The sequence below is a fragment of the Adelges cooleyi genome, unplaced genomic scaffold (assembly GCF_023614345.1).
Source record: "Adelges cooleyi isolate 19-005CV unplaced genomic scaffold, UGA_ACOO_1.1 ACOO_flye_CR_arks_rails_tigmint_CR_PRNA_8, whole genome shotgun sequence".
Lineage (NCBI taxonomy): Eukaryota > Metazoa > Arthropoda > Insecta > Hemiptera > Adelgidae > Adelges > Adelges cooleyi.
This window is the reverse complement of record NW_026096513.1, coordinates 2,067,653-2,085,662: the sequence shown is the minus strand read 5'-3', so window position 1 is coordinate 2,085,662 and position 18,010 is coordinate 2,067,653. Positions and strand designations below refer to the sequence as shown.

General features: G+C 29.4%; 1 long non-coding RNA gene and 1 other non-coding gene across 3 annotated transcripts in view; both read left to right on the top strand.

The window, feature by feature from the left end:
* Positions 1–125: 125 nt before the first annotated feature.
* The window catches only part of LOC126845596 (uncharacterized), a 55,445-nt gene continuing 37,560 nt past the window's right edge, over positions 126–18,010 (top strand). The window contains exons 1-4 of one of the 2 annotated variants that reach the window (XR_007686801.1): positions 126–322; positions 7,297–7,431; positions 7,506–7,916; positions 13,829–13,977. This is a non-coding gene — a long non-coding RNA (uncharacterized LOC126845596). Of the gene's footprint in view, positions 323–6,839; positions 7,061–7,296; positions 7,432–7,505; positions 7,917–13,828; positions 13,978–18,010 lie in introns of those variants that run through there. The other variant, XR_007686800.1, reaches the window with a different exon arrangement.
* Positions 11,026–11,098, top strand: Trnat-ugu (transfer RNA threonine (anticodon UGU)). The gene has a single exon. It is a non-coding gene; the product is annotated as a tRNA-Thr (tRNA).

Sequence of the window (18,010 nt, the reverse complement as noted above, 5' to 3'; positions counted from 1 at the left end):
CTGCTTATGGGATACATTTTCTTAATGACTTAAATTCAATTACACCTGAATAGTTAAACGTTTTTCTAGTTCAATTGTTTATTGGTAAAATTAACCTCGGATACTGTTCAACTAATTAGTAAGTTTTAACATCATCCGAACTTTGTGTAATAGTTGTAATTGAGTTTTGTTGTTTTTAGAATTGTTGCATCGTCAAGTGTGCCAACTGTTCGACTACTCGAACTCTTATAAAAATGTCCATCGACAGACTGTGGAAGTGTTTCTTTTACAAAAGTGTCTTCCGTGTATTCGCAACTGGCATTCGAGTACACACCACATACAGGTATAATATATTGTACACCTATAATTTATATATATATAAAATATGTGTGTATGTATTGTATACGTACATAAATGAAATAATAGATAGACACGCACACGGCGAAACGGCCAATAATGGAGTGTAGCGTAACTTTTCTTGTGTGTGCTGCGCGAAAAACCGATTGTTATCTTTATTAATTTTCGGGTAGTCAAACACCAAAGCCAGTGTGTGAGTGTTCTGATGCAGGGAACTGTAGTCTACGGTCTGTAGATAGGTACCCACCACGGTCCAAGCATTATCGAGTACCATTGATTGATCCGGGAATATATAGCGTGTGTGTGTTGCATTGTGGTCGCCGGATCTTTTTGTCCTACTTCTAGGAAATAAACAAATGGAAATAAAAAATAAAAAAAACGTTCGGCCGTTATTATTACCATCCGTTATCACCGTCGTCGTCGTCGGGACCTTGACGTGAAAATCGTCCACCGCGAATTCGCCACCAATCGTTTTTTTGACGTTCGTGTCAAGTGCGGTCATATAATCGTACCTGTACGATGTACACAATTAACTAGAGGAAAAAATAATCGCGTCTCTAAGATTGCGAGCAACCCGAAAATTTGGTATTTTTTATTTATTTTCATTTAGCGATTGCATGGTTAGAAAGCAAAACTAGAGGGGGGACCGTGTCGGAGCGGACGCAGGTTTAAAATGTAAAGTTGGAAGAATCGAGTAAACGAAGGTGCTTTGTGTGAATAAAGATATTGCAAATACATTTTTCCCATATGGAGTTAGATAAAATAGAATAGAATTTATTTTTGCAAACATGATTTGGTTTTATTAGAAACCAAGGCGAATAATAAACCGCTTCCAATCCTTTAAGAGGACGTTCAGTGTAGGTAATTTTTTGTATAATCTTAATTTAAACGTTAAACTTTGATGTGTAATTATTAGTTCACCAATTAGGACTTTTGGTTGTTAATTTATTTTTCAGACTATCACAGCATCCTTGACATTGATTTAAATATTTATTTTATCTAAACAAAGCTACGCATATCCCTCTATTATTGGCTTAATAATAATCGAAGACAATTTTTTTTACATATTTAAAATAATGAGAACTTAACTGGGTTCTCTCGTTGGCTTCTTTAATATTATTCACAATTTACATTATATATTTTTTTACCATTTAAGCGCTTGTATTTATAGTAAAACATATTTTTTTTTAAATACCGACGAGAGAACCTAGTTAAAGTTCTCCTCTTTTTAACGATGTCGACATTTTTTTCTATGACCATTTTCGCTTTGCCATAAACAATTTTTTACGATTATTTTTAAAAGGTATGACGTCCTCTTAAGTAGAAAAAAAGACATTAAAAATTCTCATTTAAAAACATATTTTTTATGAAAAGGACGTCTTAGTTATGATTGTCGTTTGGGTAGCCTTTGAGCATATTATCTTAAGAATTATAAAAGAAGTAATTTAAGTAAGTTCAATACTTGGAAATTCCAAAATGTGTTTACTTATGTGTTTTTCGATTTTAATGGGAGAGCTTGGAATTGACATACAAGCAGAGGCGGACTGATCAGGTGATGTTACACTTTTAAAATAAATAAATGATGTTGAGAAACAAAATTGTTTATGTTCAATAATATACTGAGACCTGAGCTATGTCCTATCAATTCAAAGTAAAGATTGTATCAATAACGTGTTTCGATATAAATCTGTTTGATTTTAACTTTAGGTCTAAGATTATTCTACTATAACAACTGCATATCCGGTAGGTATATTATATTACATTAGTCCGAATAAAAATATTATGAATCATAGGACCCACAAGCCAAGGTTTTAGTGTTGCTGGTCTGACTGGAGCGATAAATTATTTGATCTGAACTAAATTCCCAATATTGGAGCAATTATTAAATAATTGTCATATTTTATTTACTTTTTAGAAAAGACTAGTTCAAAACAATACACTTGATCATAATGTATTGAGACGAGAAACTGGTATTTTTTCATATGGGTAAAAAACTACTTAAATCTGGGCGTTTATCGGCAATTAATATAATATATATTTTTTTAAATCTAAGTAATAAAAGCCATTTTTAATTTCAGTTTTTATCAGCTACTCCGTTTTCTATGGGTTTTATCGTATATTAGTAATGTAGATTATTAGAGTACGCGGTTAACCGATTTTTATTCCTAGAACTAACTGTTGTTTTTATATTAAATTTACATACTCCTATATGGTATTCTTTTCACGCGACGGTTTTCGAAGAATACATTCTATATTTTGGTTTACCGTTATACCTGTCTGGTTTTGTTGCTATAGACGATTAAAAGAAAAAGATTTACCCGTTGCTTGCACTTGTATAATATTCTAAGTACACATCGCTTACAATTTATTATTGATCACGATTTTGATGTGGTTACACGGGTTATAATGTACCCAACAGGTTAATGTAACATTAACACTACAGTTCTTTGTGATTTTAACTTCAGCGTTAAATGTTGCGTTACTTGTTAGACAACAATATTCAGCACTAAACATTGGGATAATACCTACAAACGTTTATATTTTGTATATCAAAGCTTAAATTTATTATACAAGTACGAACGAATTAAGGTAATTGAATTTCAGTAGAATTATGTGTCTATTGAGATATGACTACATTTTTTTTTCTAGCAAGAAATTTCGAAATGGTTAATTTACAAAAGCTGTTTTTCATAATTAAAATAAGGACAAAATAAAATGTATAGTTTGTTTTAACTAAACATTTAGTTGTTGTGACTATTTATTTCAAAATTATATATTTTTTCCATGTAAAAGTATTAACTACAATTTGCAACCATAACATATGTTATTATAACAGCATAGCAAGTACACAATGTAAATGGTGGACTAATAGCCGTAGTTTAATGTGTTTTATCAATTAATTATAAATTATGTTATCTCGTTTATCGCTCTTGCGAACCGCATTAGTTTGTACGTAATATAACGATAATATTATATTACAAAATAATTACCCGCAATGTTCCCCGTTAAAGGCCTAATGCAGTAGGGTCAAAAATCCTGCACTAACACGATACTCTAGTCTCTAAGGTTTTTAGAGATTGATTAACATATTTCAATTTAGAAAATGCGTAGTTTTTATATTTTAAATCTATGATAATTATATATTGTATTAAATCATACTTTTTATAAATCTATATATATAAAAATGAATGTTTGTCTATATGTCGTTTATGCATTAGTACACCATTCATCCGATCGCCATGAAAATTTGGGAAGTTTTTGAGTACACTCCCGCGAAGATAACTGGCATAGTACTTTTCGAAAATTCCACCCCTAAGGATGGCCTCAAACACTAATTTTGTACTTTAAATACGAAATTTTTTTCGTTGCTAACCCAAACTAAACACTTGGTTTGTAACCATGGTAACCACGGTACTCGAGCGAATGATGATTAATTTTATGTTATGCCGCCCCAAAGTCAATCGACGATTAGTCGATCTACATCTCAAGCACGAATGAAAAGGGCATTACGAGCTTCAGAAACGAAAATTCTATGTACCACCATTCTGGGGACGCTTTTCACAATTAGAACTAGATCTGTGACTGGGACCCTTGAGTAAGAGGGGGGGGGGCATAATCAATACAATGTAATGTACATATCGCACCCCCGGTAGATCCAAAAAAAGCCAAGACGGGGTATACTAATGCTTTACAATATGCAGCCTGGAGAACAGACTTTTTTTTGTAATCTTATTTGTAATTATATTACTCAGCCCTGGAAACTAAATCTCGGGCAACGCCGGGTCGGGACAGCTTGTATTAGATAAATATATTAGTTCAGTCGCTATCTACCTATTGAGTGTCATTTCGTTATTTTCTTTGGTATTCGACTCGTTATTAAGTCGATTGATCACCCCCATCCGTTCTCTGTGATGTTTGTACTGACCACAGGCCAATAATTATTAAAATGGCGTATTGCTAGAATTTTTTAAAGTTATCTATTTTTATGTATTGACAAAGTTGTGTACACTTTAGTATTAATATTATGATCGTTATAAAATAAAAATAAATTTTTAGTGAAAAAAATGAATCATTAATTTTAGTGCGTGTAGTTTGTAGAATTGAAATGGTGAAAAAAACAAATAAGTTGAGCCAGGTGGGGCAATTGTGTTTTTTAATGAAATAATCATCAGCTTATAATTTTATCTGAGTTTTAAATAGAAGAAAACTAGTTTTTAAATAGAACAACGATTGTTAGTTTTTCTAGAAGAAGAAATGTATGTACACTAATTAATATTTACCCCAATATTGACCATACTGCATACATGTGTTCAAAAAAAATCTGACAGAATTTTTTAATAAAATAAATAGTAAGTAAATATTTAAATATAGATATTATATATATATATATTTATGTATAATTTTCTATTCTTTATTGAGCCGTATAGTTGGTAGTCGGTATTGCAAGTTTTCAATTAATGACTGGGAAGTGGGAATGTGTACATTTGGCGGTTTTATGTGTTTAGGTTAAACTGGGATATGTAATTGTGCTTTGTATGTAATATAATGGAATACGATTTAGATAAAAAAACAAAATTAACACAGATGAAAGTGGAGCACATACGTGGGAGGGCCCCATGGGTTTGTATATAATTATGTTTTGTGCTTTAAATAATTTTGGTTGTTCTCAGTATAGGCTCCTGGCCAGGGAAGTAGATTTATATAATTGGAATAACGCCTAACGCCATTAAAATAGAATGCTTATCTCTTGATGAGAACGAAATTATTTTTTTGTATTTTTAACTAGCTGTTCATTTTTCCTCCAGAATATTCATCTAGAATATTGTTAGAGCACATACTAATTATGTATGTAATCAGCGTTTGAATTCTTTTCGACGCTTTTATCGACCAACAATTATCCTATTTTCGCCAAATTTATATTGTATTATAGATTCAAGTAATCATTACCTAATTTACACAATTAATGGCGGAAAGAGGTATTAACTCATCCGAATAGCCGGAAATCTTGATCCGTATTCTTATCTTCACTAATCGATTGATCATTTATTATCTGTTGATAATACTCTTTGTAAATAAGTTTTACCAAGTTTTACCTACTATCGTTTTAAACTATTAGGTACAAGTGTACAACCAAAATTATATACCTACTCTGTTTTTCATTTATACAGAACGCACTGTGCTGTAATATTTTTTTTAATAAAAGCAATTTAATAATATATTTAAGAAAACTATTCGTAAAAAAGTTACAAGTTATAAGTTTTATTTTTGTCGTTTATTAATTATTAATTTAGTTTCTAATCAAATTTGCATTTCCCATGTTTTCATGTGCGTATAGTCCATTAATAATTATTGAGGAATTTTATTTTGTAAATGTATGAATAGTTGTACTACACAAGTAAGTGAGAGAAACGTGTGGCCGATATAATTAATAGAGTAATAATAATAATAAATATTAACAGAGTATATTTTGATTTTGGGGAGTTTTTGGGTTGGCTGATTTTTTCCAAAAAAACATATTGCCTTACAAAACAAACAACATAGAAACCTTAGCATACAAACAGCTTATAAACTAGGTACCAGTAGCGAAACGTATGTCTTGTAGTCGAGGAGACAACAACAATATATTACCTATATATAAGTAATTAAAAAGTGTTTTTGTATTTAGCTAAAGACATAAGTGGTTTAACCTGTCATTAAATATTTGAAACTTTAACGTTTATCTCAAAACACGTTTTTCTAGAAAATGCCCTTCTTGCACCCAGCCCCTCACTTCATAATTAATTATTATTATGCATTTTTTATTTATTAAGGTGATCAATAACGGTCAGATATTTTTTGACGTTTTTGTCCGATTTAAACTCTGAAAAAAGTCCATTGGCCTCTTTACTAGGTTTTGTGTAAAACCTTTTATTTGTTGCTCTTTTACAAGGAAAACAAAGTTACGTTTTAATAATAAATAATACTTTAATTTGTTTTTTTTTTTGTAGGACAAATCTCGTTTTATTAAATAAAAATCTGTTTCTAAAATACTTCGTGTAGAGGTCAATGAACCTTATTTTTTACTAAATACTTGAAATCGAGCGAGCTCCTCAAAGTAGTCGACATTTGTCATTTTGTAAGGCTGTTTGTTTTAAATACCTACGGGGAAAGTCGTACTCTATTTTACTAGTATAAATTATCAATAGTGTAATAAAAAAAAAGGTATTCATATCGAAATCTAATATTATTTAAACTAAACAGATATTTTATTTCGAACAATTATTGCATATATTTTGCCCCTTAGCGCTATTTAAATTTGTAATAACTCGTGAGTTGAAAATACTATACAAATAATCATATTATTGTTTCAAAATTACTTTTTAGAAATTATTGAACAAATGAATGTTTACCTTTTAAAAAGTTAAATTGAATTGTTTAATACAAACATGAGATAACTGTTATCTTTTTGGCTAATATTGATAACCAATTGGAAAATATTTTTAAAAAACGTTGGCATTGTTAATTATTATTTATTTGGCTTAGCTAATAGCTTGAATGTTTTTTCATTTTTTGATTTTTAATAGCAATATTGAGTAAACATTGATTAACATAATTTTACTACATTTATTTGGTAATGGAACATAAATGATTTATGATACAATTGAAAAAGAACTGACAAAATATGAGTGATAATCGCAAATTAATGAAATTTCAATAAAATATTGGGACTTTGGTATACATTTTGGTAAACAAATCATACGTCATACATTTTACTAAAACTTATTTGGAATTTTTAAAAATTGTACTATTAAATGGGTTATCGTACTATAACTGTAAAAGTTGTTTACCATGTAGGTATTATTATTATTGAATAATGGTGCATTATGAACATTTTTTTTATTTATAGAATATATTATATTGTAATCTGTTAAAAACTAATATTAAATCTATTGTATCATTTATTTTATTGTAAATGTTTAGGAGCACCTATGGGAGGGTTAGCAGTGATTCACCTTAGAAAGGGTTGCAACCCTTTTTTACCAGCTGCAGAGGTACACTGGGACATTAAAAAAAAGGGTGCAAAAAACTAAAATGGCTCCTGTACACAATAAAGGGGTAAGTTAACCCTTGCTTAATTTTATTGCATGGTTCATATGGTTTTTTTTCTATATAATTTTTTTTATCCACAGGATAATGTGTATGGCTGCGCAGAAGGGCATATTTGTTAGCGAGTGCGCACTAACTGTCCGATTCGCATACGATTGGGGAACTGAGACCTACGATGGGCAGAGAAGGAAAAAAAGGGTAATGGTTTTTTACTTTGGCCAACCAGAGTTCAGTGCTTCATGCAAAGGACACCAAAAGGGTTCCTGCCGTGAGCTGTAGTCGTCCGATGCCGATGTATACTCCTGCAGTAGTGTCAACGTGCTCGATTAGTGCAGTAGTGGTGGTTTACAGTTAGTGTTAGTTATTTTAAATATTTCAACGCGTTATTGTTATTATTATTTTTTTTTTTAATTTTGCATTTTATACATTTTTTATTGTTTTTCAAGAGCAAGGATTAATTTTTTAAGGATTCCTGCATAATACTATAGTATAAGGTAATATTATTCAATTTACTTAACAAATTATTTTATTAAAACTGGTATTATTATTAGTTTATACAATTTAAATTTTGTATGAAAAAAGAATATTGTTCGAAGGGATTTTTATTACAAACTTTTTAAACCATTATTAATTAATTTAAAAAAATATTTTATCTACAACAAACTAAAATGGTCTCTTAAAGTATAGTTTCGGTTATTAAATATTTTTATATGGCCTTTATTAAGGAATTATTTCACACATTTTAAAAGTAGGTAAGCATTAAGAATTTAAACAATAGTAGTCAGAGGTAAAACTAGGATGAATTTTTTTTTCAAAACACATTTTAAAATCAGATATTTTCCATTGCATAAATGTTGATAAAATATGTTACTATTTCAATATTATTATTAAATATTTCATTTTAAAAATCATATCAGTGACAGTATTTAGTTCTACTTATACTAAAAGTTTTTAATTTGAATTAGTGAAGGTGGTTTAATGTTAAAATCATCAGGCAACAATCTTTTGAAAAAATTCATTTTTTATAAATTACAACCTCCATAGGTAGGAATCTTTTACACTTTTTATTACATAATTTCTTTATAGTATACTAGTTTTTGTTACATATATTTATCTTCATCATCTAAACAATAATTTTTAATAATAATATCCATTAAGTGTAATACATTAAAAATGCTAAACATTTATACTTAGTAATCTGATAAGTGACATAGATGCTAAGAATCAAACTACATGTCTTAACGAATTTAGTAATAAAAATTAGTATATTCTTTGTTGTTACGTAGTACAATATTATGTAAGTTATGTACTATTTATATTATAATATAGTATTAAATTAAATTTGCAATTGCAATTTGCATTTTTGTTTAAAAATTAAGTAATGTTAAACAATAATTATTAGTGTTTTTATTTTTTATTAAGAAACTTTTTAGGAATTTGTTAAATTATATTATTATTACAATATTTTAAAGATCCATAAAAATGTATACATACAAAATGTATAAAATAACTTCAATAATTTTATTTTTGTAAAATTAGCCAGTTTTGTTTTTAAAACGACATAAAAAGAAATAATTTCTAAAATCCATTATTTGGTCGAGTTTTTGCTTTTTTACCAATAACTTGCATACTTTTTTGATTTAATTTGAGTTTGATTTACACAATAATGTTGAAATTTAATACACAGATTAAACTTTACAGTATAGGTATTAGGTATGAATGTATTGGGAATAATATTTGAATTCAACTTATCATGTACATTCATGTTAATTATTTAAAAAATTAAACCAAAAGTGTATGTATACTTTAATGGAATTGTCAATCATAATAAAATAAATTATTAATATAAAACCCACAACGAATAATGTCCTATCTCAATTTTTTTAATTTTTAAAAAGTCAGAAAAAAAACTAATATTTTTGGAAAAAATTGAAATACAACCTTTTTTTTATGGGGATGTCTCATGTCAATATGATAGGAAAAATGTAGTTTCTTATTTTTTAACATATAGCTGTTATAGGTCTAATGTGGTTAATTACAAAAAATAATTTATACATTACAATAGTTTGGGTACATATATATTTAGGCATTAAAGATATTTTTTATTTATTTAGTAATTATTATACTATTATATTCAAGGTTATTATTAGTTGATATTCATAGTTATTAACAATATAATATAAATATGAGATTCTGTAGTGTTTAATTGTAACTATAAAATTGTTTAAAATATGTATTTATATATTTTACTTAATAGGAAAATACACGTATCCTTATTTTATTTTATGATTTTCAATTTCGATAATGTGTCACATATACTTAAAAACAATGTGTTATATACTATAAAAAATAAAAAGTGTTTGATTAACAGTACATACTTATGGCTTAATTTCACTTATATTCAAGAATTAATATTTTTTTTAAATAGTTTATACAACTATTTAATAAATAATTTTTATGGATTATGCTGTATAGTAATATAATTTTTACGTGTGATAATTCAATTTTTTCGATAATGTCCTTAAAGGAAAGAACAATTTTGAGAAAAATAGCTTTTGGCATACATATTATTTTAGAAACATACCTAGTTAAATTTCTATACAAGTTAGAATGGTAAATTATTGTGTATTAGATAGTCTGATAGAATTTGTACCCTTCTATGTTAATCACAAAAACCTCTGGTGACCAATTCTTAAACACATTCAAACAGATTTTGTCATCAATCATCAATTTTAGCAATCATTGGTAATAATGGTTTGACCCCCTGATTATGTAATATTAAATATTTACGCATAAAAATGTTGAATTTTTTTAAATCAAATTGTTTTCTATTAATTTTGAATTTTTACTAATGTTTTTTTAGGAATATGTTGATATTTTATTGAGTTATAGCAAATTATGATAAAAAGCTAAGGTATAATTTGAGAAGTAAGACAAAGGTACTTGATCTAGTAAAAAATATAGATATCTGGTATTACTTAAATGTACTACTTTTCTTGTCCTTAGGGACCATGGTAAGATGTGTTCATTTTTTTATATAATGACAACATCCCATATTTTTTGTTTTATTAAATTAAATTAACTACTACTTAATACCAACACATTATAATGGCAAATATAAATATTATAATTCTTTTTCAGACATCTATGACTTTCTAAAATCAATAAATTCGGATATATCCATCACTAATGCAAAAATTTAAATATTTTATAGGCAAGTATAATCTTTTATGTTTTCTGAAACGCAATCCTACCACAAAAATCGAAATTATATATTATGCAGTTACATACATAATATACCTTGGGCGCTCAATATTTTATACCTACATATTAATTATTTTCTAGGTATTCACATTAGAGAGTTGCACGTTAATTAGTTAGGTTACTGGTTAAGTATGTATTAAATACCTAAATGGTTGTGTTAACTTAGCTGTTGTTTATTATTATAATTTATAAGCATTTAAAAATGGTCCATCATTGCTATGATTATTATAATTAATATATTGCTGATAAACTAGAAAATTATATTATGTTTATTTAGTTTTGGTAAATACTCAATGGTGTAGTCTTAAATAGGGAAATTTACGGGCTTGTGACCACCGAGCCTCCATAGCTCAGTGGTTAGAGCACTGGTCTTGTAAACCAGGGGTCGTGAGTTCAATTCTCACTGGGGGCAAACGTTTTTTGCATTTTTTGAACTCTATTTTTTTTGTAGTCTTTCCTTTATTTGCCTTTGAACAAATTGTACGATTATTTCAATAATAATTAATAAAGTAATTTAATACATTTTTTTTTTTTTTTAAGTAGTTTTTCCACTACAAAGTACAGAACGGTGTTTACTGATTCTAGCTTAGTTTTCATGTATCCGATTCTGATTTCTTTAGGCTATAGTACTAACAGTCTACGAGCTTACATTGTGCTGAATTAATTTGCATTGTTTTGTGTACAACGTAACTATTATTTCCTATGACCTATGTATAACGTAAAGTTCTCGTAAACCAGACCAAAGCCAATAATGATAAATTATATGTTAGTTCTGCAAACTGTAAGAAGACCAACAATAAAAGTCGGTAATTGTGTTTTCCAGAATTTCCGTAATAAAATACACTCAATATGCGCCGTTGTACTTATTAAAAGCATTTATGTGTTTTTTCTTTCTACTTAAACTCGTAAACGCATGCATTGAAGAGTGACCGATAATTCGGGGTGATATTTTATAGCTCATAAACCGCCGAATTGCACACTAAAATTATATAGCGCAGTCTTTAGAGATATAAAATATACAATATTGTAAATCCAACATTATTGTAATTTCGAAAATATATCGTCCATTGGCTTCCACGTAAAAACCGTGGTGTTATTAGTAATAATTTAAGTAAATGGCGTTTTGTTGGTCAAGCTGAAAGTTATACCGAAGAAAACCAAATACGCGTAACACGTTGTAACTCATTATTTTAATTCCAACTTGTCTTACACATGACACAAGTCGGCTAACAACGAATGCTTCAATTACAATTTCAACCTAAATTATCATTGAACGTTTTTGATTAAATACAATGATTATCAATATAGCTTCTCTATTAACTGCAAATTATTAATTTTCACGTATTGCGCTAACTGCTAATTAAAATTATGTTTTATATAATGTTTACATAGTAATTACATTAATCTAAATGATAAAATATATCATTAGACTTCTTTTTAGTAATATATTATATTACCTATTATATTACTAAAGTAAAACGATACGGAATAGGTACTCAAAAATATAAATAAAGTTTATACCTTAGGTAAGTCTTATACACTACTACAGAGTTCATACATTCTTTATTAGATTATTATTATAAAACGTAAATAATAAAGGAAAAATAGACGATTAGTCTTTTTTTGTAGGAGATAAAAACCGGTAAATTAAAAGAACGGTTTGATATATTCTAAAAAAATTCGATTTAACTGTTTTTAAACGGGTTTTGTGGCTCATTATATACAGTAGGAAATAAAAAACTGAGAAGTCGTATTTTTGATAATGAAGTTAAATTGTTCCCCTCTGTATATATTTAATATTCACTCAATTATAACTATTTTTTTCATCGAATGGATTCTAAATTAGATAATAGTCCCACTTACTCAAAATCTAAAAAAAAAAAATTGGTAAACGCTATTCTTTCCCTCTGATGCCTTTCATATGAAATCGATAGCATTTTTATTAATTTTATTCAATATATATAATAAATGACAACATTTTAATTACATCACTTACTACTTTGTTGACATTTTATAAACTGTGCCGAAATATTTGTTATCAGTATTACCAGTTTAATATTTATACTACCGATAAATATTATAATTAAAATTTTTTTTAATAAACCCTGACTATTATTTGGTGTACCTATTCATTTTACGGGTAATTCATTTTTATTTTCTATACCGTTTCAAGGTCTCTTACAGCGAATGTATTTGAAGAGCTGCGGGGAAAAAAGATCAATGTCAATTTTTTTTTTTGAAAATGAGATTTTGGTATCAAATTATTTGTATTGATGTATTGTATCTTTTATGCGCTCGAACCAGGGGAAAAAATAGATTAGTCGAGAGTAACGACCGCCGGAAGTTTAGGCATACAGGCAAAATGTATTACGTTTTGAAATTAAAAACATGATTTTTTCAGAATGTTAAAAAATTGACATTGATCTTTTTTCCCCGCAGCCTTTCATTTGTTAAAATTATGTACTAATTAGTTACGTCATAAGTCTTAAGAGTCTTATTTTCTTCGAAAAACCCGCCTTGCGCGGATTAATTTTAAAAAGGCTGTAATCGAAACTAAGAAACCAAATGTTTACATAATATAGACAACAACATTGTCTGTGTTCTACCATTGCCCTTTTTTTAATATTTAAACCAGTTAGTGAATAATTAATTAATTAAGAAAGGACTTTTTTAAAAACGATAAAGCGTTAGTTGTATTAGGTATGTCGAAAAAATACGGGTGATGAAACACAGATAATTTTGACATAAATAATATCTATGAATTTCTTTCCTTAACTAAGTATGAAGCCCGAGAAAAATTAATTCGCGCAAAGCAGTTTTGAAGGGAAAAAATTGTAATTTATCCTATAGAAATGACTGTGATAGTCTGGCAAAAAAAAAGTGGCAATCAACAAAGTATCCTCATTACTGTATTAAGAAGTATGCGTTATAGTTCAAACTCTAAATAAGGTATACACCTTAGAAATGGCCGGTGTGGCATCCTCTACAACGACTACAACGTTGGGCTTGCAAATAAAAATGTAAATTATTTTGTTTTAATTTACCAGTTTACAAGTTTTTTTTTTAGTATGCCTTTTATTGTGTTGTAGCAAATACAAACACCGATAGCTGTTTTTTTTAAATTTAACGGCATTTTTTTCAGGATACAGAGATGTACAGAAAAATAACGACTCAGGAAATAACGATGAAGGCGTTTTTTTATTTCCATTTTCTTGGCCGCTACGGTGTTGCCTACACAGAGCGCCGTCGTCGTCGTCGTCGTTGCTGTCGCCTTCCGAAACAGATAAGATGGTAATAATAATAATAATAATAATAATAATGATATAGTATGTTCCTATGATGGATTCAATACAGCCGCCGCCGTCGCCGAATTGTGTTGGCAAACAAAATATAAAGACAACGGGCCGACCCTTTGACAAGGGGTAAATAGGAAAAACACAGAATATAATTCAATTACACAGTGTAGATATATGATGGGCACGATAAAAACAAGGGCAAAAACAACAGAGAGCGAGAAGGAGAAGGCAAAAAATAATAATAACAGAATATACCAAGAGAGTGGGACTTATATAAAAATATTTTCTCAATTCGGCCTAATGGCTCGGACGGCTCCTCCAAGGCAACAAAACAACAATAGCTGATAAAAAATATATCGCCCACCCTCCGCCCGCGAGCGGCGCACACAGTTGTTATTGGGGAATCATCCCCTCAAAAAAAAAATCGCCCCTCTATTTTCGGACACGATTTTTTTTTATACATATACATATATATATATATATATATATATATATATATATATATATGTACACAAGAATTAGAATGGATGCGATCCCTCTCGTTCAGCAGCTCTGGCCACCAGTCGACGGGGTCGTCGGTCGGTCGGTTTTTTATTATTTTTTTTTTTTTATCAATAGCCGAAACTCACCCTTCGGCGCATATTATACTGAAGAGCGAATACAGAGCGGCGGTCACAGAGGTTAAGTAAGCCGTACTCCATACGCGCCGTTCCCCCAAAGCCCGTGCACATATACTACAACCCGTCGGTTAGGTTCCTTAGCTTTCGATTATTCCGCAAAATTATCCAGTCGAGTCCGGGAACTTTCCCCTTTCTACGCGCGCCCGAGTATTTTTTTATTATTATATACGGTTTTTGGGTCGCAAACGCCGTATTATAAACGGCGTGTATGATAATCTGTCAAAAGCCGAGACGTTCAAAACGGTCGACAACATTCGGGATTGGCGTTTTTTCTCTCTCCGTTCGTGATAAATGATCTCCTCGGAGGAGAAAAAAACGGAAATATGCGTTAAGAGACAGTAAACAAACCACACTCTACTTTTATTTACGTTATGTGTACAGGTTTTCTCTCGCCAGCTTTTTTTATTTTTATAAACTGTCCCGCCTTTACTTTACCTTGTGACGTTTTCTTTCACATAAACGCACACGCGTGCGAGGTTAATACATAAATGTACGTTTATAAATAAAACTTGAGTTCTTGAACTGGAGACGTGGGCAGTGGATAAGGAGCTTCTCTCCGTTATTTATTTACTTGCTTATTAAGCTCGTCCCGATTTTTGTTTTTTTTTTTCCTTCAATTGTATTATACTCCAAACGCAGATTAAAATTGGTATAAAGCGTACAATTACTTATTTTACTGAACTAATTGTATTGGCCTTGGTTCGTTCTTAAAGTACTTCAAAAATCTAGATTATCTAAAGATAATAATTATTAATTCCTAAAAATACTAAATAAGTCACGAATAAAGCTGAATAAATCATTAAACAAATGGGTTAAGTAGTTATAATATTACCAATTAAATTGTTATTGTGTTATTACTTATATCATTATTATAAAAAAAGAGACCTCTCTTAATGGAAATAAATTATTTTGTAAAAGAAAAAACCTATAATATTATTTTTCCCTTATTTTTTATTCTATTATACCATTGATAAAAACAATTATTTAGGACCCACCATCCTTTAAAAAATCCTGTCTATATCAATCTATGTAAATTCACAAGACTTGTAAAACTATTATTTAGAATAAAACTCGCTCTACATTTGCACGTTATGTGGGTTTATTTGAAATGTAAATCATACTTTTTGGAAAAAACATGTATATAGGGCTTATAACATTATCGTCCGTCCGCTAGTTGCGTTAGGGGAGAACCTGAATAATGTATACGATTTATTTTAAAATATGTTGAGTTAAACATGGAAATCATTTGACTGGAAAAGAAATATTTAAATCCCTTATGGTTCTACTGTCAATACATATAGGCGTCAAATAAAATATAGTCTCCCTTCTTTTTATACGTTTTACCCAATATAGTTATAAAACAGAATTCTCAACTGGTCTCAATACTAAAAGAAAAAACGGTATAATTAAACAGAATTGTTATAAAAATTTAATATATTGTAAATTTAAAAGTTCATTGTTTGTGTATAAAATAACACTAAGAAGGGTGGGGGGGGGGGTCGAGTGTCAGAATTCATTCCATAAAACAACGTTTTTTTTATATTATAGGACACGTTCTATGTTGGTTCATAGATTCATCCACCATTTCTATAGTAAAAACAATTAACACACCATTCACACCGCTAAAACTAAAAACGATCAGTATTATGTAAAACCGCTTTTATCTAATATATTTTTACATACCATGTTTACAGAATTGGAAATTAATTTAATACAATGTTATCTAAATAACATTTACATTTATTCGAAACTACGCTATTTAAATTTCATTAAGTTAATTAAATTCCATTCCAATTGTTATTTGAATAAACATTTGCAAAAATTAAAATTTTAAAATTTGCGTTCATCTAGTATCAATGTTAATTATACAGATTATATATACCGCAAGGACAAATGATTACAAAGGAAATTAGTTTTGTGCTATATTGCTCAGAATATTTTGGACTTTTGAATGCATTTTATTCCAATTATTTTTGTTTAGCAATAACATTACAATTATTCGCAACACAGCAAAGGCATTGGAAAATAATATGTAAATAAAGAACGTACAATTAAAAAATTAAAAAAAAAAAAAGGTTTTTGTAAATATGTCGTAGTATTTCGTTAAAAAAAAATCACAACAAGATGTAGGAATGCAGATTTATTTTTTGCGGAATTAAAGCTTATTGAGAAAATAGTTAAGTGTGTATTGTTTAAGACAGTCATAATAATATGATGCATTCGTGATTCATCGTTATTTTTATTAATTATATTTCGATTAAAATACAATATGTAATGTAATATGTATGTATGTAATTTTCTTTCTAATTCTCTTATAATTTGTAGTTTTCGCCCTATGTCTTCTACGTCATCGATTTAATCCCTCGCTATGCGTTGAACGGGATTCAATTAGTGGTTGTTCTCAGAGATAAACCCTACAAACGCGCTCACACACTGCACACATATGAGCACATTTCTTTTCCGCCATTGTAGGGGCAATATAGGAAAATAATTCGGGTTATTTTCCACGGATTTCTCGTGTGTTGTTCGCCATCGCCCCCAGAACACAAGCATGAATTCTACAAAGAATTTAATTTCGACTTTCCTCGTTTTGCCCGCTCGAGAATTAGTATTTCCCGTTGTTTCCTTTTTCATCTCGTTTATTTTGTTTCCTTTACACCATCGAGTGGGACGTGTGTGTGTGTGTGTAAGTTCTATCTGTCGTCAATCGGTGGGCTAACAAGCGTCATCAGCGTTCATTTATTTAATTCAATTTTTTTTCTACTTGTTACTTAAAGTTTAGATCTAAAAGAGATACTCCAAATAATGACATTAAGACGTTCTTCGGGTTTTCTACGAATTTTAATGCAAAACGAGACGTTTAGAAGCCAAGACACAAACGTTTTTATATTGTGTATCGCAGTGTAAACAAATACCACTTGGCACCTCAATAATAGATATCAGTCAACGTACTGCAGAAGAGCTATTACTTTTTAAAGTGCAATCAAACCGTGCTCGGAAACAGCGTATGGACTACTTTCTTATAAACATTAATACTGTCCTATTATAGTTTTACCCAATTTCTAAGAACCTACAAGAGCGGTAAATTGCAGTTTGCTGACTTTATAATATACAGGATATTTTTCCATAACACCCTGTAGATAGATTCGGTTAAAATCTTTGGGGTTGTGTCGGATTGTTTTTGAACTTTCACAGCCCGTTACTGGTTGCGCCAATGTGCCGAATACAACGGCGGGAACCTTGGCCACACTTTACTCGTAGTTCTATGGTATGATTTGCGAATAAACCCGACTGTGTGCACTGCATAATATTACAACATGTCTGCTATATACGTGTGTGTGTGTGTGG